The sequence below is a fragment of the Schistocerca nitens genome, chromosome 1 (assembly GCF_023898315.1).
Source record: "Schistocerca nitens isolate TAMUIC-IGC-003100 chromosome 1, iqSchNite1.1, whole genome shotgun sequence".
NCBI classification, from domain to species: domain Eukaryota; kingdom Metazoa; phylum Arthropoda; class Insecta; order Orthoptera; family Acrididae; genus Schistocerca; species Schistocerca nitens.
In genome coordinates this window covers 1149705303-1149729789 of record NC_064614.1, presented here as the reverse complement: position 1 = coordinate 1149729789, position 24487 = coordinate 1149705303, and the positions used below count along the sequence as shown (strand labels likewise).

The 24487-nt window shown below is 42.7% G+C and overlaps 1 protein-coding gene across 5 annotated transcripts in view; it reads right to left on the bottom strand.

Annotated features, from left to right (window-relative positions):
• LOC126199866 (uncharacterized) overlaps nucleotides 1–24487 on the bottom strand; it is a 164497-nt gene that overhangs the window by 49538 nt on the left and 90472 nt on the right. The window contains exon 1 of one of the 5 annotated variants that reach the window (XM_049936659.1): nucleotides 11762–11912. The exons of 3 other annotated variants lie outside the window; for them this stretch is intronic. The gene's annotated coding sequence lies outside the window, so the exon portion shown is untranslated. Of the gene's footprint in view, nucleotides 1–11311; nucleotides 11330–11761; nucleotides 11913–24487 lie in introns of those variants that run through there. One more of the 5 variants, XM_049936664.1, reaches the window with a different exon arrangement.

The window sequence follows — 24487 nt, the reverse complement described above, 5'->3', positions numbered from 1 at the left end:
TTATACACAGTGAGAGCCGTAAATTGCTCCAAAACTGGAAGATCCTACTTGTTGTAACTCACCAAATGCCGGAGATCCCAAATCCACATATGCGCCTGTCATGCTGCACGAACAGTATGGACATCATAAGAGTGTAGAGTGCCGCCATTGCTGTAGCTTTTGTTGTTTGGTGCATCATTGCCCAGAACTGACTGATGCCCCATGACCATGGTGATGTCACGTCAAGCCTCAATCTGTTCACCAGCAGTATGAAACAGTTCAAAAGATTGAGCAATATTAAACACTTTAGCCAAAGATGGATTCTCACAATGCAGTGCATGCTGATGCACCACCTTGTCAGGAGCCAACCGAATGATCGTGTCACAGACCATGGACTCAGCACATGAGTCATGATGAGCATAGGTAACAAACTGACATTTGTGACTGATGCCCTGGAGTTCAGCTACCCAAAACCAGGAAGACTTGAGGGGCTGTTTATGACAATGGCCGCAATGGCATGCGTGACATTTTCTTGAACAAAAGCAATGCAGGTTCCTGGAGTGGGACTAACTAGCACAACAACTGGTAGATTCGAGGACAACTCCAAAAAAGGAACAAAGCCTTAGATATTCTTGCGTCAGTGACACCAAAAGCGAGGAGGTGTTGCCGAAACCTCCCAGTCTTTGGCTGCACCATCATAAGGGGCAACGGTGTGGCAGGTACGCCAATGGCACGCACGCCTGCTTCATCAATGTGGCTCACAAACTCGTGATAGCAATCGCAAAAACCTGTTGCTGCTTGAGGTGATACTGGAGAACTGCCTCCATGGACAGACAAACTGAAGAAACAATCACATATACTGACCACGGGTTAGTGAACACCACGCTTGTCACCAATTGTATTGTACTGTAAGACACAAATACACTCCTGGAAATTGAAATAAGAACACCGTGAATTCATTGTCCCAGGAAGGGGAAACTTTATTGACACATTCCTGGGGTCAGATACATCACATGATCACACTGACAGAACCACAGGCACATAGACACAGGCAACAGAGCATGCACAATGTCGGCACTAGTACAGTGTATATCCACCTTTCGCAGCAATGCAGGCTGCTATTCTCCCATGGAGACGATCATAGAGATGCTGGATGTAGTCCTGTGGAACGGCTTGCCATGCCATTTCCACCTGGCGCCTCAGTTGGACCAGCGTTCGTGCTGGACGTGCAGACCGCGTGAGACGACGCTTCATCCAGTCCCAAACATGCTCAATGGGGGACAGATCCGGAGATCTTGCTGCTCAGGGTAGTTGACTTACACCTTCTAGAGCACGTTGGGTGGCACGGGATACCTGCGGACATGCATTGTCCTGTTGGAACAGCAAGTTCCCTTGCCGGTCTAGGAATGGTAGAACGATGGGTTCGATGACGGTTTGGATGTACCGTGCACTATTCAGTGTCCCCTCGACGATGACCAGTGGTGTACGGCCAGTGTAGGAGATCGCTCCCCACACCATGATGCCGGGTGTTGGCCCTGTGTGCCTCGGTCGTATGCAGTCCTGATTGTGGCGCTCACCTGCACGGCGCCAAACACGCATACGACCATCATTGGCACCAAGGCAGAAGCGACTCTCATCGCTGAAGACGACACGTCTCCATTCGTCCCTCCATTCACGCCTGTCGCGACGCCACTGGAGGCGGGCTGCACGATGTTGGGGCGTGAGCGGAAGACGGCCTAACGGTGTGCGGGACCGTAGCCCAGCTTCATGGAGACGGTTGCGAATGGTCCTCGCCGATACCCCAGGAGCAACAGTGTCCCTAATTTGCTGGGAAGTGGCGGTGCGGTCCCCTACGGCACTGCATAGGATCCTACGGTCTTGGCGTGCATCCGTGCGTCGCTGCGGTCCGGTCCCAGGTCAACGGGCACGTGCACCTTCCGCCGACCACTGGCGACAACATCGATGTACTGTGGAGACCTCACGCCCCACGTGTTGAGCAATTCGGCGGTACGTCCACCCGGCCTCCCGCATGCCCACTATACGCCCTCGCTCAAAGTCCGTCAACTGCACATACGGTTCACGTCCACGCTGTCGCGGCATGCTACCAGTGTTAAAGACTGCGATGGAGCTCCGTATGCCACGGCAAACTGGCTGACACTGACGGCGGCGGTGCACAAATGCTGCGCAGCTAGCGCCATTCGACGGCCAACACCGCGGTTCCTGGTGTGTCCGCTGTGCCGTGCGTGTGATCATTGCTTGTACAGCCCTCTCGCAGTGTCCAGAGCAAGTATGGTGGGTCTGACACACCGGTGTCAATGTGTTCTTTTTTCCATTTCCAGGAGTGTAACAGCACAGCCACAATGAACAAACTTTTTTTTCCACATACAAGCAAACAACAGTTGAAGACATACACAGAGAAACAGTCCAGGTGTTGATACTGAATAAGTATGAACACAACATGCCGGCTGCACTCTGATTATAACGAGGATTCCTTTGGTAGATGATGAAGCGGATATCATGGTGTGTGCACAAGTCATGTTACTAATCACATGCTCTGGTGGCTGGCCAGCACAGATGCCATTGGTGGAACATCAAAGTGTTGCACGCCGGTATCCTGGTGTCATGGCGCGTAATCAAGGGTTACAGGGCTATAGCATAAACGTAACCCAAGTCTGTTTCCGACAAATCTTCAGGAGAAACAATGTAGTTGTGCTTATTTATGCTTCTACCTAATGGTCTTTCTACTTAACAATAAGAGACATTAGAGTGAACTGCAAAATACAAGTAACCACAATCACAGAAGTATGAACACTGTCCATAAGGACTAAACGTTGCTGTCTTGGAATTAGAATGGAGTTTCATATTCCTTGTAGATGTACAGTGAGTTGCTGGAGGATGTCAGACAAGACACTGCAAATCCACATACATTCAAAAATAAGGAAAATCAGTAACTTATTAGACACTCCTCCTATAATTAATCAGATACTTGCACTCTGAGGATGTAAATTCCAGTTTAAATTTATGTGCGTGCTAGACTGGTACATGGACAGCTATAGAGTCATTTATTGTCAAGTGATATGGACTCTACCAACTACAACTTTGTTGAAATATTTACAGAACATACGTAAGGTACCTACATGAATTTCTGCCAAGCACCAACTGTAATTTAATTATCGATACTAGAGCCTTTAGCAGAAGACACACTTTCTGTCAAACATGAAAATGTGAAAAAGGTTTGTGCATTTGGCAAGTGATTGTTCCTCAGCTATATGAATTAGGATCCTGTAACAGCTAACCCGACAGCTTTTTGTACAGAATACAGAAATAGCTCCATGAATATCAGAAAGCAATACCTGTGGTACAATATTTCTTCAAACTAAATCAAAAACTTTGTCATAACGCATCTACCCTATATTTTAACAAGGAATAGGCTGCGAGTAAAAGGCACTGGAAACACATTCATTTGTCAGTGCAAAAATCAAACAATGGAAAATCCAGGATGGAATGTAACAATATTGTGAAAAGGAAAGTTGCTAGTCAGCATATAGTGGAGATGCTGAATCGCAGTTAGGCACAACAAAAAGACTGTCACAAATATAGCTTTTGGCCAGTATGGCCTTTGTCAAAATTAGATGACAAACACACACATGCAATTGCAACACAACGCAACTGAGGCCATAGTTGCCCAAGACTGCAGAGAGAGAGAGAGAGAGAGAGAGAGAGAGAGAGAGAGAGTGAGTGAGTGAGTGAGTGTGTGTGTGTGTGTGTGTGCGCGCGCGTGCGTGCGTGAGAATGTACGTGTGTGTTTGTCGTCTAATTTTGACGAAGGCCTTATGGGCAGAAAGCTATATTTGTTTGCACCTATCTGTGACTCAGCATCTCATTTGGCAGTTCACTATTTGTCTGCAAGTTAGAAAATTAGTGAATTTTGAACTTTCCTACCAATGTATTCTCCATATTATCAGCCTAAAACTTTCCAGAAATACAAAACTTCACCTGTATTTTGCATCACATATCTTAAAATTGACATAACTGATTTCACAATCACTGGTGCCACCAGAAAGAGCACATTCAGAGCTATCAGAAACAACTACTTTCATTTTGGTGTCATTTTAGTTAATGCACAAAAATTTGGTAAAATCATGGGATTTTATCATTATGTTTAATACTTTCAGTTAATTACATGGTCAATTAAACAATTCTCCCCATTTCCCTTACAAAGTGCATTTGAAGCATTGTTGCTTCATTGTATATTGAACCAGTGAACTATAAATGCTACACATGTATCAGAATTGGATGTATGTCATCTTCTTCTACCACCTCCTCTCTTGGTCCATCTCTTCCTCCTCCCACATTCTCGTCCATCACCTCCTCCCCCATATCTCTGTCCACTCACACCCTGCCCCCCCCCCCCCTTTCTCTCTCTCTCCATCTGTTCCTACCCCTCTCACCCACATTTCCCCCTATCCTCTCTCTATATCCATTTCCTTCATCCTCCATCCACCTCTGTCCACCTGTCCCTCCCCTGCTCACTGACCTGGGACGTGTTTACTGTTACTGCAAACTCAGATTCCATAGTAGTATTCTATTGCACTTGACACGTAGTATTCTACTGCAGTTGACACGTTCCACATCATAACGGCTACTGTACCATGCAATTGATCAATGGAACATGCAACCAACTAACTAACTAATCATAAGCTGATAAGCCATAAATACAACTTCCCTCTTTTCTGTGAAAAATGGCGGTGAGGAAGAAAACAATAAAGTGCATTGTTGTGTATACAATTTTTGTTCAAAAATATATACATAATGATAAAGAATATGTATGGGAGAAACATTTCTCTGTTGGTTTAAATGCTCTACTATCATTATTTTCTTTCTCACAGTCAGTTTTAACAGGAAACATGTATAATATGGTTTAAAAACATATATACCGTATATAAATATCCTAACATTGGGTTGGACCTCCTTTCGAACGGCGTAGTGCAGCTACTTAATGTCACTTGGACTCAACAAGTTGCTAGTGCCCCCTGCACAAATACTGAGCCGTATTGCCTCTATACCCATCCATAATTGCAAAAGTGTTGCTACTGCAGGATTTTGTCCACAAACTGACATCTTGATTTTGCAAAAGTGTTGCTACTGCAGGATTTTGTCCACAAACTGACATCTTGATTATCACTGTAAATGTTCGATGGAACTCATGTCAGGTGATCTGGATGGCCAAACCATTTGCTCAAATTGTCCAGAATGTTCTTCAAACCAATCACAAACGATTGTGCCATGGTGACATGGTGCGTTGTCATCCATAAAGATTCAGTTGTCATTTGGGAACATGAAGTCCATGAATGGCTGAAGTGGTCTCCAAGTACCCAAACATAACCATTTCCAATTAATGATCAGTAAGTTGGACCAGAGGACCCAGTCCATTCCATGTAAACACAGCCCACACCATTATGGAGAGGCTTGCACAGTGCTTCGTTGACACTTGGTCCTATGTCTTTGTGGGGTCTGAACCACAGAAAGTGAGTTACAGGTGGTGATGTGCTGTTAACAAAGGCACTTACACTGGTCATTTGTTGCAATAGCCCATTAATACCAAATTTCGCCACACTGTCCTAACGGTCATCATATGTCCCATATTGATTTCTGCGGTTATTTCATGTGGTGTTACTTGTCTGTTAACACTGACAACTATACATGAAAGCCAGTGCTCTCAGTCATTAAGTAAAGGCCACTGGGCACTGCATTGTCTGTGGTGAGAGTAAACACCCAAAATTTCGTATCCTCATCACACTTCTGACACTGCGGATCTCACAATGGTGACTTCCCTAACAATTTCTGAAATGGAATGACCCATTTGTTTATTTCCAAAATACCATTCTGTGTTCAGAGTCTGTTAATTTCCTTCACATTGGAAACCTTTTCATATGAATCACCTCAGTATAAATGACAGCTCCACCAATGCAAGGCTTTCTTATACCTTGTGTATGCGATATTACCGGTGTCTGTATATGTCCATATCACTATCCCATGACTTTTGTCACCTCAGTGTATATATATATTTTTATATTATGTATATTAAAAATGTGTAGCCTATGTTTGTTCAAAAGTTCATTAGAGTACCATGTAAAACTGTGAAGTACATCAGTCAAGTACTTTTTGAGATTTTTGGTAACTATCTTAAACAATGGCTTGTCTTTATATAATGACTAGCAAATGTTCTTTTCATCTCCTCTTCCTCTCTCTGACCTGGAGCCTTGTTTATTGTTATTGCAAACAAATCCTCAATTGGGAAATGAATTCATTTAAAACGAAAGGGTAAATTGGTTGGGATCATTAATACAAGGGGTTGAGGAGAGACCTCTTTGCCTGCTAGATGTGTTAGGACAGTAGCTTCAATGACAGTATTTCTCACAGTTTTTTATCTGTAAATGAGAACAACTGCAAAGTTTTGCATGATTAACATTCCATAGTAATATTCGAATCATAAATAGACAAGTCATAAATGCAATATTCCTCTTTCTTCTCAACACTGACTGCAACAAATACAACAAAACAGCACAATGTTGTACATACAATTTTTGTTTAGTTTTGTATTTAAGGAGAAAGAATGTATGTGGAAGAAACAATTTGTCTAATGGTTCAAATGCCCTAATATCTGACTTTAAATTGACTGTTAGAAAGAATAGAAAACTGCACAATTTTCACATCACAGATTTTCTTTCTAACAGTTGTTTTTAACAAAAAATCTGTACACTTTTGTTTAAAAAACACATAATCCATGTCCATCTGATTGTTAGCAGAGTATGATGTAACAATTTAAAGTACAACATTCAAGAACTTCTTGAGATTTTTGCTAACGATGTTTCCCCTTTATGTATTAGATATTTGTATTTACATTTATACACAACATGTGTTTAAAAAAAATATGTGGCCCATGTCCATCTGAACATTTATTAGGGTATCGTGTAAGAATCTGAAATAAATCGGTCAAGAACAAGTCAAGATTTTTGGTAACAAATTTAGATGACAACTTGTTTTTATATAGTAGTATAGATTCATATGCCTTATAAACTAAAAATATATAGTCTACATCTCTCTGAACAGGTTATTAGAGTACTGTGTAAAAATTTGAAGTAAATTGATCAAGACCTTTTGGAGAAATTGGTGAACAGCATCTCTCTTCTGTATAGTATAGATGTGTTTGTATACCACATATATTTTTAAAAAATGTTGTGTATGTCAGTCTATATGTTTACTACAGTACTGTGTCAAAATATGAAGTAATTCCATCAAGAGCATTCCCATTTATATTGCATATATACACTTACATATCATATATATTTAAAAAATACGTAGCCTACGTCCGTCCAAACATTTACAGTACCACGCAATAACCTGAAGTAAATCAGTCAACAAATCCTTGAGATTTTTGGTAACTAAGCTAAATTATAACTTGTCTTTATATTCTTGTAGTAGCATAGAAGATTACAGTAACAAATGAGTTCAGAATTTCAAGGAATTAGTGCCTTGAGACTTTTCATAGTTGTGTGGCGACAGTCGACTGCCAGTAACTTCACTGGTGAAGCGCAGAGTAAAAGGTCTTTGGGGACTCGAGCTTCTTTGGCAGTCCCGACTGCGTCTTGAGTAGTGATACACAAGTCATGAAATTGTGCATTGTTTTTCTGGTGCTCATGTAAATATACAAACCGTAATAAAAGTGCCTTATCGTAATAAGTTGGAATTTTTGGTGCATGGACCGTCACTATAGCCATAAAACCCACAGTTGTATTGGCAGTGGATTTGCAATATGCAGGTGAAAGAACATTAATTAAATTGTAGTAGCTTTGAAAATCATAATTCCACATGCCAAATCACTATATACAAAGCCAGTAAATGTATACAGTCTGCAAAAGAATATTCTTTAAAGGAACAAAAGTTGTTTAACAAACATAGTAGTTTCAGCTTGAATGAATGTGCCCAGATATACTTTCATCATGAAGCACAGCTCCTACAGAGAACAAAGCTGAAAGTTGCAGTTTCATCGACCTATGATACCATCAAGATGATGGACTCCCTCTTCAAGCATATACAACATCATGACCATGACAACATTTGTTACACAAGCAAACATAAATAACACATAAAATGTTTACCTCCAGCAACAGAATGAAACTGGCAGGACAGCTGTGAAAAGTAGGCAGTTTTGGGTACAGACAAACTAAATGAAAAACAATAAATATAAAGATGCCTGCAGAACCAAAAACCATCACACTGAATAGATCAAATCCGTTATCCAAACCTTCACTTACCCTATCTATCCAAAACGAAGTCCACAGTACAACAAACCAACACTCACTCACGTAACTGCTATCAAAAATATGACCTAAGCAATGATGGTAAACCAATATCCATGATACCTTCCAATCACAATCCAACACAATTACCAAACATCAACAAGAAAAACCTTCAACTCATGAAAACTAACATCACCAATTTCGATATACACAGACAACCAGTGTTTGATTTGTGACAATACACACCAATACTTCATACCAGTTCTCCTGACAAACAAAATCAGAACCACAGATTCTGAGATGTGGTATGGTATAAGTTTATTTTTTACCCAGTACAAATGTTGTAATTGCACTTTTAAAACATACAGAAAAGCATTAAAATAATGTCTAAAGAAGTCTAATTTTCAAAAACAACCCTCCAGAAGGTCACAATACTGGAACTACTATTCACATTTTTAACAAAAATGTGAAGACAAACTGTAATACAAAACAAATAAAATCACAAAAAATACTCACAAACCAAAGTCACCATCACAAATCTGGGCTCCCCCCCCCCCCCCCATAAAAAACAAATATGACCTCAATCACTCTAAATAACTGTAGGAATTTGACCGCAGATAACATATGCCTGCTGCAAAGGGCAACGACATAAATTTCCATGTCATCTCCATGACCAACAAAAAAAGAAAAATAATATTAAATCTCAAACTGTAAGAAACACATAGCACTAAGAACTCCAAACACAAATTCATCAGCTGCCATGGGAAGAATTAAAGTAACTCACTATAAACTGGCATAAACTCAATAACAACACACTTGACTCACACAATCAAATGACTTACTAATATATCTAACAAGCAACTTTGAAACACACATATCCAACACAAAAGAGTGCCACCAAAATGGCATCTACAAACATGACAAGACTGTATGTATGTATGTATGTATGTACTAAAAAACAAAGCATCACCACGAAGTCACACAATGCAGTTATATCATGGGTCAAACTAGATTGGTGAAATTGAACTTTTCAGGCGAATTTTTACACAGCTAATATTGTAATCATTTTGCATAAAGATTTACATAATAAGAAAATATTTGCTCTCAGTTGATCTCAAAATGTTTGATCAGCTAAAATGTATGCTGAAGTCCAACATAAAACCAAATTAAAAACTATGTCCACCAAGTAGGAAAGGCTCTTACACAAAGAAAATGCCACAGATGTTAGTTCCATTTCAAACAGATGAAGCTCACAAGACCAATATTTCAGAGTATGAGCTTACCAGCAGATGGAATCTCATCACTGAAATTTCAACTAACTGGTTCAAGAGATAAATAAGGGCTATGCAAACTGAAAGATTCATTATTAAGAAAATGGCAATATTTGGGAGACTTGATACTAATGAACTGGAGTAACCTACAGCAAACATCATCTTGATTATTCTGATTGCTACCAAATGATCAATTAATGAAACGTCAAGTAGATCCAATCAGCAAGGAAAAACTCACATTCTGGTCCCAATTCCTCAGTGATGGTCCGTATAGAAGCAGGTCACCTTTCAAAAAGAATGGTGAAAGAAGCATCAAAACAGTAAGCATGGAAAAAAGTGGGTGACAACACAAGGTATTTATTCAAGAACAAGAATTAGTCAAATCTGTTTAGGCGACACACTATTTTTCCGTTCAAGTAGACGGAGAAAAAGTTCAGAAACAAAACCACTTGCAACTGAGAATTTCAAAAGAAATGTTTGATGTTTATCAAAACAGAAATGGACCTCAAGTCTGATTTCTAAAAGTTCGTGAATTACACTCAACGTTGTTTGTGACTGTAGGTGCAGCTGGTTTCCACTCAGCTTGTGTAGGTAGAATATTTCAGATTGAAATTTACCTGAGATAGTGGTACAGCCAATGTGGGTCAATGCAAGGATTAATATGTTAATTTGTTTATTTTTTACTAATTAAAGACATATTTTTGCACCTTAACTGAAATAAACCAGAGCTGAAATATGTGTTCCTGAAAGAGTTACATGATTCTATTCAGTGGTGTTAATTATAAAATCAGAGGTATTGATATCCAATACATTGTCAGTGATGGGCACAGTTTGGTATAGTAATTTTTTATATCTAAATTGTGATAACATAGTGAAGATATTCGTATGACAGTTTCATTAACTTGCTGATTAGCAAACAGACAGTGCAGTTTTCAGGTTTCCAACATCTTTTAGTCACAAATATGAGAAAAACTTGTCACGATAAAGTTTTATGGCATGAGCAATTGTGCTATGGCCATGGTTTACTGAACTTCATTTTAGTATTATGTACAAGTTGTCATGGTGGTAAGTTGCAGGGACTTCATCACTACTTCAAGAAATAATGGCTTGCAAAGCTCGAGGAATTTTTTTTCATGAACTTCCAATTTTGCAAAGGGTGACTCTTGTGAAAATGTCTTTCATACTTACACAAAGTTACAGATGGAACTGGAACTTGGTAAAAGTTAATGCTGGTCCCTACATATATTTGCACATACTTCATCAAAACTAAAGACGTATGAGCTTGGAGAATCTTGAAGATTGGGTCACATGCCATAGAATAACAATATAGTGGTCAAAGAAGTTGGTATAAACAACAGTTGAGTGGTATACGAAGATGTTCAGTAATTCTTGTAATTTCTGGTGTGAGCAGATTAGCATTGGTCACAATGTAGGCTATTGTTTGTATAATTTACTGGCATCTACTGGAGTGGATATTTCTAGCTATTAATTCATTACTTCACTTGCTCCACATCACTGAAGGCTCTCCATCAGAGGATTTACAAAACATGACATGTGAAAAGTGAATTAACAAAACAAATAAAATGTTATCACATAACAGCTGCAGCAGAAATGATGCCATGCTAAATATCCTCCCCACTGGTAAAACAATTTAAAAAACAAAACCACTAAGAAGGTACAGCAATAGAAAACGTGTCTAAAAGAACTGATAATTCTTCAGCCGAATTTTAACACACACATATAATTTTTGCTAATCACCTTTGGCTGTCTTGGAAGCTAGTACAGGTCTCTAGCGATATATCCTGACACAAACATTTTAAATATCTAAGTTATGTACTGCAGCCCCCTCCCCCCCCCCCCCCCCCCACACACACTCCCTCACCGAAGCATTGGTTGTGGAAACAGGATGAGCTGTAGTGCCGCATGAAGTCCAGGTTAGGTTGAAAGGCAACAGTTTGGTTGTGAGGTGGCGTAATGCACGTGAAAGCATAAAATGTGATTGTGGTAGGAAAAAGACTGGTATAAATGCCTAATGTTTACGTCCGCGCCTTACTGAAAAATTCAGTGGGGTCCAAGATAAAAAATTCACTTCTAATTACATATCCCCTTCACTACACCCAATATTTACAGCAGGGCTTTTTTTTTTTTTTTCAGAAAGCTATCTACAACGCAGCGAGAATTTTTCACAGTGTTGCGACCGCTACTCACGTCGATTGCTGTCAGTGCTGTGTATTTACACGTTAGTTCCGTTCGCACCGTCCATAAATAAATGTGTCTCGAATCCACTGACTGCATGACAACAAATGAATGGCGTAAACCGCCAACTTTGAATCCGCCGCTTGGTGAACTGAATAATGTTGTTGCCTACTCCTCAAAGTCATAACTTTTGTCTTTATGTTTATTCTGTTCCTTGGTTACTGTTTTGTTGTTTACAAGTTACATATAGCAACTGTGCTTCTTTTTCTGTAATAGCAAGTAATAAACCGCTCAAGTATATTCTCAGTGCGTGTTTGAATATTTATTAAGTACGGATAGCTCTACACGATGAAAATATACCCGTCAGTGGTGACCCCGATGTGATCCGCGCCGAGAAAACCGGTCCCGCGACAAAACTGGTTACAGAATGGAATCGCCTGCAGTATCGAGACTTGCTGTTCGCCTCCCACCGTTTTGGCCACATAATCCAGTTCTATGGTTCGTTCAGGTTGAGGCCAGATTTTGCTATGCCGGAATTACAGCGGATACGACTAAGTTTGCATTAATAGTGAGTCAGCTCGAGCAACGCTACGCTTCCGAAGTTCATGATATAATCACGGCACCACCGACGGAGAATGCATACGAAAGATTAAAGGCTGAGCTTATTCGCAGAGTTGCAGCATCGCAGGAAGACCGTATCAGACAACTGCTGACTCAGGAAGATATAGGCGACAGAAAACCGTCTCAGTACCTGCGTCACCTCCGCAGCAAGGTGGTCATCGGAACAGTACCCAACAATCTTCTGCGTATGCTATTGAGCAGCTGTCTGCCACCGCAGGTAAAGGCGATCGTCGCAACGCAGACAGACATGTTCCTGGACACTGTTGCGAAACTGGCCGACAGCATCCAAGATGCCATCGCTCCGAACGAACAGGTTAGTGCTGTGACAATGTCTGGTGGTGTCGCGTCCGTGGCCCTTCCTGTTTCACGTGCAGACTACGGCGCTCTGTCCGCCAAAGTTGATGCACTGAGCCCACATATTGGCACACTGTTGTCACAAGAAGGTCCTAGTCGCTACAGAAGACGTAGCCGCAAACGATCTAGGAGCCGTTCCTCGACTCAGTCTGTTTCAGATGCTGGTCCGACCACTTGTTGGTACCACAGAAGATTTCGTGAGCAGGCTAAAAAGTGCACTGGCCCTGCGCCGGCCCAAAAGCAAACGGCGGTCGGACGTAGGCGCCACCAACTACTCAACTACATCCCGACGCCTACTCATTACTAACAGAGTATCAGGCCAGAAGTATTTAACAGACACAGGGTCCGACCTTAGTATCCTGCCCAGAGCATCACGTCACTGTTGCAGGCCACCCACTGCATTTAGCTTGTCTGCCGCAAATAATCCAGCAATTGCGATGTATGGCACACGGCGTGAAAAATTGAATTTGGGGCTCTGCCGTCAATTCACATGGGACTTTACTGTAGCAGACGTGGCCGAAGCAATAATCGGTGTCGATTTATTAGCTCACTGTCAGCTCCTGCCGGATGTAGCGAATTCCCACCTAATAATGTTACCGTACTTAACAACCACTGGGTACCATCGTGATGCCAGAACATACAACATCAAGGTTATACAGGTTGCAGACGAGGAGTATCGCTCGCTGCTGCATGAGTTCCCGACCTTAACGAGGCCTCCAGGCGCGCCACAGCAAGTTTTGCACGATATGGTCCACCACATAAAAACTACGAACTGTGTCTTGCCAGCCGAGACGATTGGCTCCAGGTCGCCCCGCCATTGCTAAAACAGAATTCGACACGATGTTACGAGAAGGTATCATCCGACCCTCAAGTAGTCCGTGGTCACCCGCACTGCATTTAGTACCCAAAAAGGGAGGAGCCTGAAGCCGATGTGGCGATTACAGAGCGCTCAACTCACGGACCGTGCCTGGTCACTACCCAGTGCCACTACTAGAATACTAGCCACGCCCTGCATGGAGCCACTGTAATCAGTGTTATAGACTGCGCAAAAGTGCATACCCAGATTCTCGTGGCAACAGATAACATTCCAAAGACCGCTATTATTACGCCATTTGGGTTGTATGAAAGCAAGTTTATGACCTTTGGCTTGCGTAATGCTGCTCAAACCTGGCAGAGGTTCGTCGGTTCTGTCTTGCGTGGGTTGAATTTTTGTTTTGCCTATCTGGACGATGTGTTAGTGTATTCATCGTCCAAGGAGAAACATCGTCAGCACCTGAGAAGTTTTTGAGCGTTTCGGGAAGTATGGCGTGGTGTTAAACACAGCTAAATGTGTGTTTGGCCAACATCAAGTCGATTTCCTGAGTCATCGAATATCTTCATCAGGCTCATTACCACTCACTGAGAAGGTTAAAGCCGTATTGCAATTACCCAAGCCATCTACAATAAAAGAGCTACGCAGATACTTAGGAATGCTCAGTTTTTGCCGCCATCATTTACCACCCACTGTCGAACAACAGGTGCCGTTGAATGAAGCACTGGCTGGTCCCAAGGTTAAGAGCAGTTCTCCTGTGCAGTGGACCGAGGAGATGAATGCGGCTTTCGAAGTAAACAAAAAGAGCCTAGCACTACTGCTGGCGCACCCCAACCTCGAAGCTCCACTGGCATTAGTGGTGGATGCCAGTCAGTTAGCCATTGGTACAGCCCTCCAACAATGGGCGGACGATGCCTGGCAGCCACTGGCTTATTTCTCGCACAGGCTGTTGCCTGCACGACAAAGATGGAGCACATATGATCGGGAACTTTTAGCCATATATCAAGTAATCAAGTACTTTCGGCCACTGGTTGTCACAAGAAGGTCCTAGTCGCTACAGAAGACGTAGCCGCAAACGATCTAGGAGCCGTTCCTCGACTCAGTCTGTTTCAACCACGAGCCTTTACATGTGCCTTCAAGAAAAACAAAAAATGGTTCAAATGGCTCTGAGCACTATGGGACTCAACTGCTGTGGTCATTAGTCCCCTAGAACTTAGAACTACTTAAACCTAACTAACGTAAGGACATCACAAACATCCACGCCCGAGGCAGGATTCGAACCTGCGACCGTAGCAGTCGCACGGTTCCGGACTGTGCGCCTAGAACCGCGAGACCACCGCGGCCGGCCCAAGAAAAACAGCAACACTTGCTCTCCACAGCAGTATGTCCAACTAGAATTTATTAGCCAGTTTAGTACAGACATCCGCCATATATCACACATCACTAATGTGGTTGCGGACTGCCTCTCTAGAGTCGCCAATGTCTCTCAGCCTGTGGACATGATAGCGCTTGCCAGGGCGCAACAAGAAGATTCCAAGCTACACACCATATTGCATGATGACACTGCAGCACTCAAGTTACAGCAAGTCGACATTCCTGGCAAGAACATGAAATTGTACCGTGAAGTGTCACGTGGCAGATCACGCCCTTTTGTTCCTGTTGCATTTCGCAGGCCAGTGTTCGATTCCTTACATAATCTTTGCCACTCAGGAGTCTGGTCGACTTTCAAGCTAGTGTCTCAAAGGTTCGTGTGGCCAAAGATAGAAAGAGACTGCCGCGAATGGACGAGAACTTGCCAGTGTTGCCAACTTTGCACAATCACTCCCCATATACATACCCCAATAGGATTGTTTCCAGACACTTCTTCACACTTCGCTCATGTTCATCTTGATGTGGTAGGACAACTTCCTCCATCGGATGGCCAGTGGTACATATTCACAATGACTGACAGATATACACGATGGCTTGCAGCAGTACCTACAGACAACATCTCTGCGGAAACACTAACCATCGCTTTCACATCAACCTGGCTGGCGAGAATCGTCTGTTCACTCCATATCACCACCGACAGAGGCCGACAGTTCGAGACAGATTTCTTCACACAGTTGGCGAAGTTCTGTGGCCACATCCATCACAAAACGACCAATTATCATCTGACCAGCAATGGCATCCTTGCACATTGGCACTGAACGCTGAAGGCTGCGCTAATGTGCCATGGGACATCTTGGACGTCTGCACTACCCATAGTCCTGCTGGATCTACAAGCCACATACAAACCAGGTATAGGATCCTCAGCAACTGAATTGTCTTATGGCGAGACTCTGCGCCTACCAGGGGAGTTTGTCGACATAGGCCTACTTTCAGAAATGGATGACCAACCAGAGTTCCTTCGCAAGTTATTGGAACATGTAAGCCAAATCAAACCCACAAAGGCCTCCAGGCATGGTTGTCCAACAACTTTTGTGCATAACAAACTCCAAAGCTGTTCACACATTATGTTACATACAGACTGCGTCGAGCCACCACTGCAGCCACCGTATAGTGGACCCCATCGCGTCCTGTGTAGAGACACAAACACACACGATGTTCATCATAGTAAATGGCAAACAGGCCACAGTGTCTCTCAGCAGAGTGAAGCCGGCTTACATTTTCAAGGAGACATCACCCACCTTATGGTCAAGAGCTCAACGCCTGACACATGCAACACCTCGACTTCCAGCTTCGCCACCACAATAGATCCATGGGTGAAATATAGTTGTAAAACTAAGGCCTGTTTTCTTCTGTATCATTATCAAAGACTATGTCACTTTTCAAAATCTGTTTGAGAAATCATAATGTTGAAACTGTACAATGTAGCTAGTTATAAATGCAGCATGAAACTTTGCGTTACGTATTGGGGTGCAGTTATGCACTATGTACTTGTATGATAAAGGTAAAATTGGTTAAAACACTGTTGAATGCGTTACGTATTGGGGTGCAGTTATGCGCTATGTACTTGTATGATAAAGGTAAAATTGGTTAAAACACTGCTGGAAACACTTGATGCTCGAAGATCGTAAAAAACAAGATAGGTATTTAAACAACTTACTTCCACAAATCATTTCAATCGCTCGCAAAACAGAATACGATCATAGAAACAGTACTGTCAACACATTGAACATAACGTAACAATGTACCAGATTATTAGCACAAAAACGTCATATGTGTTTATCTTCAACATCGATTACTATTTACTACACATACATCGATAGTCGAGAAGAAAGCACACTGAAGATGATCGGAATTGCTCACTCGGCCGGACCGTTTGCTGGTTCACACTCCATGGGCCCTATTCTGTATCGTTCATACCGATCGGTGTAGTAGGTTAGCCTCGGTAGTGAAGTCATTTTCGGTTCTTCATCGAAATATCCTATTCAGTAACCTTCTGAGACTTGTTACCGAACTGTCCTCCCACCGATTTTACGACAATTGTACTGAGAGGTTTTGGATTTCGGTCTGCACCTGTCGATCAGTGAGCTGTGGTTTATGTACACCTGTAATTTGTTATTTTAAACATGTTTAGCGGTTTTAGCTTTGGATTTAGTGATTGTGTTACTGAAGAATCACCAGAGGACGCATCCAGTTGGAAGGTGAGTTCGTAATAGACTGTTTTCCTTTGTTAGAAATATGGTTAGGTTAGGTTGTTACTATGAATGATTACATCAAAAAATAAAAATAAAACATTTTCGGTCAATGTTCTCTCAAAATGCGTGTTATTTTTATACGAATAAGATTTTAAAGATCATTAAATATCAAGACATCGGCCCTGCTTACGCATATTACATGAGTGTGAACTGTCGTTCCTAGTGCCTTTGTGTACTTTTTCCCACAAATAGGTTAGTAATTATCGAAACGTGTTTACAACTTTCCAGTAACAATGGAAAGCAATTATGTGAAGCCTGATATTGGAAACCTTCCAAACTATCACGCATTAATGACTTACAGAGCACCGTTTGACAAAGAAGTCAGCCTACGTTCCTCTAGACAATACTACAACAAATGAGAACTGTGTATCTGTTGTTTGCCGTGGCCAAGTGGTTAGCGCGCGGCAATGCGATACCAAAGAACACGGGTTGGGCGCAAACAATTTTTTTTTTCCTATTCATACACTCCTGGAAATGGAAAAAAGAACACATTGACACCGGTGTGTCAGACCCACCATACTTGCTCCGGACACTGCGAGAGGGCTGTACAAGCAATGATCACACGCACGGCACAGCGGACACACCAGGAACCGCGTGTTGGCCGTCGAATGGCGCTAGCTGCGCAGCATTTGTGCACCGCCGCCGTCAGTGTCAGCCAGTTTGCCGTGGCATACGGAGTTCCATCGCAGTCTTTAACACTGGTAGCATGCCGCGACAGCGTGGACGTGAACCGTATGTGCAGTTGACGGACTTTGAGCGAGGGCGTATAGTGGGCATGCGGGAGGCCGGGTGGACGTACCGCCGAATTGCTCAACACGTGGGGCGTGAGGTCTCCACAGTACATCAATGTTGTCGCCAGTGGTCGGCGGAAGGTGCACGTGCCCGTCGACCTGGGACCGGACCGCAGCGACGCACGGATGCACGCCAAGACCGTAGGATCCTACGCAGTGCCGTAGGGGACCGCACCGCCACTTCCCAGCAAATTAGGGACACTGTTGCTCCTGGGGTATCGGCGAGGACCATTCGCAACCGTCTCTATGAAGCTGGGCTACGGTCCCGCACACCGTTAGGCCGTCTTCCGCTCACGCCCCAACATCGTGCAGCCCGCCTCCAGTGGCGTCGCGACAGGCGTGAATGGAGGGACGAATGGAGACGTGTCGTCTTCAGCGATGAGAGTCGCTTCTGCCTTGGTGCCAATGATGGTCGTATGCGTGTTTGGCGCCGTGCAGGTGAGCGCCACAATCAGGACTGCATACGACCGAGGCACACAGGGCCAACACCCGGCATCATGGTGTGGGGAGCGATCTGCTACACTGGCCGTACACCACTGGTGATCGTCGAGGGGACACTGAATAGTGCACGGTACATCCAAACCGTCATCAAACCCATCGTTCTACCATTCCTAGACCGGCAAGGGAACTTGCTGTTCCAACAGGACAATGCACGTCCGCATGTATCCCGTGCCACCCAACGTGCTCTAGAAGGTGTAAGTCAACTACCCTGGCCAGCAAGATCTCTGGATCTGTCCCCCATTGAGCATGTTTGGGACTGGATGAAGCGTCGTCTCATGCGGTCTGCACGTCCAGCACGAACGCTGGTCCAACTGAGGCGCCAGGTGGAAATGGCATGGCAAGCCGTTCCACAGGACTACATCCAGCATCTCTACGATCGTCTCCATGGGAGAATAGCAGCCTGCATTGCTGCGAAAGGTGGATATACACTGTACTAGTGCCGACATTGTGCATGCTCTGTTGCCTGTGTCTATGTGCCTGTGGTTCTGTCAGTGTGATCATGTGATGTATCTGACCCCAGGAATGTGTCAATAAAGTTTCCCCTTCCTGGGGCAATGAATTCACGGTGTTCTTATTTCAATTTCCAGGAGTGTATATGCAACACGCTCTGAGACGTTGTTATTCGTGTAAGTTAAGATTTTTCTGCAATATTCGTTATTACTTACATGTAAGAGCGCACTTCCTCCGTAATGATCTCCTGATTTCTGTGTGTCTAAAATACGAAATATGTAATTGTTGGAAATGAAATTGCTGTAAGTGAAACAACCGACAGTGACCTTTATATTTTTTCTTGTCAGAAATAATTCAACATTTTTTCCGAATATGTAGCGACTTCTGATTATGCGGTTAGACAGGAATGTAAGAGCACAACTTACATTACTGGGAATGTAACTAGCAACAGCCATCTTCATAATCTTGCTTGTCACGAGTATTTATCTGCTATCGAATCCTCAACCACAGTAGACAGACATGAAAGACCTCTGTCTTAAAATTTTTTACTGTAGCACCATATACAAAACATTTTCATTCATGAGATGCATGTTATAAAATTCGACAAACTGCAGGAGCTCTCGAAAATGCATTTTTCCAATTTTGTTTTTAAGACCCAAATCGTTGACGTATGATATAGGGAAGTGGAATAGTTAATCATTTGGATCTCTGGGAGCGAGTCATAACCACATTCTGTTTATCTTCTTATTCTTTAAGACTCTCGGAATCAATATTTCGGGTTTTTTATAGATGTATTAGTACAATGTGGTATTACACACTATTCCTGTCTCATTTTCCGAAACGTAAAATCCAAAACACGATGTCAGTGTGAATGAGAATAAGATGACATAATGTAGCATTTACGACAATCTGCAGAATACAGTCAAATACGCTGTGTTTTTATGCATGCAATGAAACATGCGGTCAGGGTTAACTGTAAAAATTTCTATGCATTTCAGATGAGAATCATGGAAATGGATATACTGCGCCTGATACTGTTAAGGAGGAGGCAAGTGTGATGAAGGCGGGCACGTCAGCTCGATGGAATGCGGCGTCATGCGTTATGGCAACGTAAACGCAATTTTCGGTACTTGGAAGAATAGCGCGCCTATGTCGTCTGCTAACCGCCTTGTGTTCATGGTGCTGTGCGCACTGCAGTGCGCATGCACGGATCTGCTGCCGCTTGCTTTTGATTGGCTTGCGCGACTCGAACCGACAACAGCGCTTCGGTTCTCTAGACCCGAACGGTATCGCTTCCGAAATGCATACTGAATAATGCTGGGGCACTAATTCGAGTACTAGACCGTTCGGTGCTCTTGAGTACCGAAACGATCGGCACAATAGCGAGGAGAATAGGCACCCAGTACTGAGGCGCCACTCAAAACGCATGGTCAAATAACCAGGGGCGGTTCCAAAACAATGGTTGCGAGTAAATATTCCAGCTGTAGGGGGTGAAGGTATTAGTTATCAATGAACGCTTTGTGTCGTAGGCAGTGTCTATCACGAGTATGGAAAGTGAGAAATGTGTTAATGTGTTGAAAGGGTTGAATATAATGGCGTAGCCAAGAGCCGCCATATTGGAAATTCTGTGACGTGTGTTTCAAAGTATTCTTTATTAAAACGAGTATAGTACAAAATGTTGTTAACATTTAACAATTGGCATCTCGACACACCCCACATCAGCAGGACCACAAACCTACACTGAATCTGGTGCCTGAGTGCTACTACTGTGCGACGAGGGACTACCGAAACAGCAAGACACCAGGTTAGTAATACAGAAACCAGAGAAGTAAGGCAGAGTCGCTTCCTTCTCGCTACAATGCCACGGAGAGCATTGTACATGGCATCCCTGGTGGGGAGGTAGCTTAGGTGTGTCCTGTTAAGCCGGGTAACAGTGTCTGCACAAAGCTGTCATTGTAAGAATGTGCACACTAAAAATCACGGAATGCAAGTAATATGCCTGGAGAATATGAAGGTGAACTGTGTGTTCAACAGTGAATAAAGAACTTGAACATGAACTGTGACAGTGAATGGGAGGAACAGTGAGGTAGGAAAAGAGAATTAAATGAACAGTGACTTTGGATAGCGTAAACAGTGATGAGACAGTGAACATGTACTTGGTGTTATAAGAGAACAGTGCTACGGAGAAAGCGAGGAGTAAAAATTAGTGTGTGACGTTTATGTGTAACAGCTCAGCGCAGCATGGAGGCGCGAGGAAAAATTTCGGGCAGCTGTGACTCGTGACGCAGCAGAAAGTGAGTGGCCGCACAGTAACAAGTGGTTGAAACCGGTTTCGGAAGTCAGTCAAGGAAACGTACGTGAAGGCAGCCAACCGCCACACACCGCAGAGGCCGAGGGACCAACGGACACCCACATCACGCGGAGCATCGACCTTGTGCGAAGGAGGGGGAAGCGCTCGGAGATCGGCAGGGAGGTGTAACAATGCCCTTGGTCGTCACCAGATGGCTCGATCTGAGACGGCGCAGACAACGAGACTACTGAGGTAGTTGGGGTGCTTTGCATAAGCCCAGCAGTATAGGGGGCGCCTAAGCCACCAGACCCAGTGGCAGGAGGAGGCACAAGCAGTAGCATAGCACACCGCTTCAGCAGCTCTTGCAGAGTTCATGATTCAAGTTGAGAGGAGCTAAAATGCAGAAGAGCTGACATTATATTATGTATCCTATGTTAACTTAGAATTAAAATAGAGTTAAGAATTATTTTGGACACCATGGAGGATAAGAAAATAATTGACTTGCTTCACAGAGACGTGATTTATTCTCCAGAGAGAAGTGAATTTAATAACAGTGACATTTCCGAGGAGAATGTGGCAAATCTCGAGACTATAGAATTAGAAGATCAGAATAGAGATATTAATGAAAAATGAGCCAAATATGGCTGATGATAGTCAGGAAGTGGTTCAGCATTCACAGCCTGAACACAATGGTAATGTAGTGGAGGAGGAGTAATTGTCACATGAACAAATACAAGGAACAGATCATAAAAATGACCTGGTAGAGTCAAGGGTTTTGCATAGCGTAGCATCAGCAGACACTTTTCCTGTGGGTAGTCAACAGGAACTGAATGAAAGCACAGAGCTAATGGTACCTAGTATGAGTAAGAGAAGTTCTAGTATAAGTGATTTGCCATCCGTAATGGTTGACAAGTTTCCATCTCTTGATCAGAAAATGGACGATAACAGTAGGTCAAATAATAAGAAGTTTGACTAATTTGCAAAGCAATTTAATAAGAAAATTGAAGATAATAGCAAAAAGATAGATGATATTAAAGTATATGTTGACAAATCCCTGGGTAGTTCTAGTAAAATTATCAATAGGAAAATTGAAACAATGAAAACTGAATTCCAAGCTGAAATGACAGAAATACTAGGGGGGATAGTGGGGCAGGTGAGTGAGAATTCTGGTGAGATTAAAAAACATGAATCAAAGATAGGCCAATTAGAGAGAGATGTAATGGAGGTAACTAAGCAAGTAGATGGTTTAAACGGTAAAAGCGCAATGGTGCACGTATTAGAAACTGATAACATTAAGAAAATTAAGGAGAAAGTCCAAGATGTAGAATAAGCATGCAAAAGCAATGCAAGAGCGCTTCATTCATAGCTGCGAAAGGTAAGAGAGCAGGTACAAGAAACTGATTTGAAAAAGGTATCTGAATATGTTAGTCAGGTAGAGACGCAAATAAAAGGGAGACTGGAGATGTGTTTAGAACAGGAAATGTCCAAAGATAGAAGTAAACAACAAGTAGCCTCAAATGACTAGTATCTGCATGTGTGCAAATTCCACAGCTTTTCGACAAAAGGACACATACATCCTGTAGCTTTTAGGCAGCAATTTTAGGGTGTCTTTCTGGAACACTGGGATGACAAAACGAAAATAGGATGTGTTATAAGTAGGTTGGAAGGCGAAGCGTTATCCTGGGGAATGAAAACTGGATCGCAAAGCAAAACATATGGGGGGTTTATGCAAGCATTCACAAACCAGTAATGGTCCAGCAGCGCTCAGAATTGCGTTCGTAGAGACCTATCTGAAGGCCGAAATTTTATTAGTAGTGGTTGCAGGAGTTACAAAGAGTTCTTCCAGACTTATGTCGAAAAGAACTTGTACTTAGATGATCCGTTGAAATAAATGGATTTAATATCAATCATTATGATCAATTTACCTCTGAGGGTACAAGAAATATTAATTGGAAATCCAAGTGAGATGTAAACGCAATTGTGCAAGCACTGGTTCAATTGGATTCATTAGCAGGGAACAATCAGAATCTAGAAGGTTGGAGGAGAAACCCCTGGGGAAGTAACAGACCTAATGAAAATAGGATAATAGGAGAACCGACAAACAGACAAATACAATATCCTCAACACACAGATAATAGAATAAATCGTCAGGAGACAAGACACTATGATAGACAGGACACACAGAGTGAAAATCAATATCTTAATAACACGGTTGAAAGAGGTAGAGGAAGAGGTAACTATCACAAACAAGTAACAAGAGAACATTATGGTAATACACAGAACAATTACATGCATGATGATCCAATACCGGGAAACTCACAGGACGTTCGGATGAGGTCCGATCATGAACTGTAAATACCACAGGACCCATAGCTCACTTCCTAGGTTATGATAAACGAGACAGTGTTAAAGAGACGTTAATGGAAGAAAGTGAGGAACAAGTGGAAGAGGTGGTCCAACCATCATTAGAAATCCAGATATACCAGGTAAGTGTAGTAGCAGAGATAGACTCGGGATCAGAGATGAATGCTATTGCTCGTGAGCTATATGAAAAAATCAAGGTAAACAACAATGTCCCTGAACTACCCTTACAAGGAATAAAAAATAATCATGGCATGTAGGGCAAAGAGTATACAAATAAGGAAACAAACTTTACTAGATTTTTAAATACAAAAAAAGGTAAGGTGAATTCGATAGTGGTTCCAAATCTAAATGTAGGAATAATTATAGGAATGAACTGGTTGATTAACAACCACGTAAAAATATATTTCGCTTCAGGACATATTGAAATAAATGGAGAAGTAATAGAGACGTTAAAAAGGGACGGAGCAGTAGCAAAGAATAGTGAAATGAAATGATCGTATGGCATTGTTGGTCGGGAGGCCCCATTCGGGGAGTTCAAGCGCGTATTGCAAGTTCTTTTAAGCTGACCCCACTTCGGCGAGTTGCGAGTCAATGATGATGAAAGACACACAACACCCAGTCCCCTGCCAGGAATCGAACCCGGGACACCTGCATGGTAGGCGGTAATGCTACCACTACGCTACAGAGGCAGATGCAAGGAATAGTGAGGGAATTAAAGTCCACATTATGAAGAATCTTTCCTTATGAAACAGTATGAGTAGGGAGGAAGAATCTAAGAGAGAAGTGGAACAGGTAGATAAAGTGATGCCAGAACAAATACATCAAAAGGTTGAACAAAGAGTGGAAAGCATAGAAAACATACAACCCATAGAA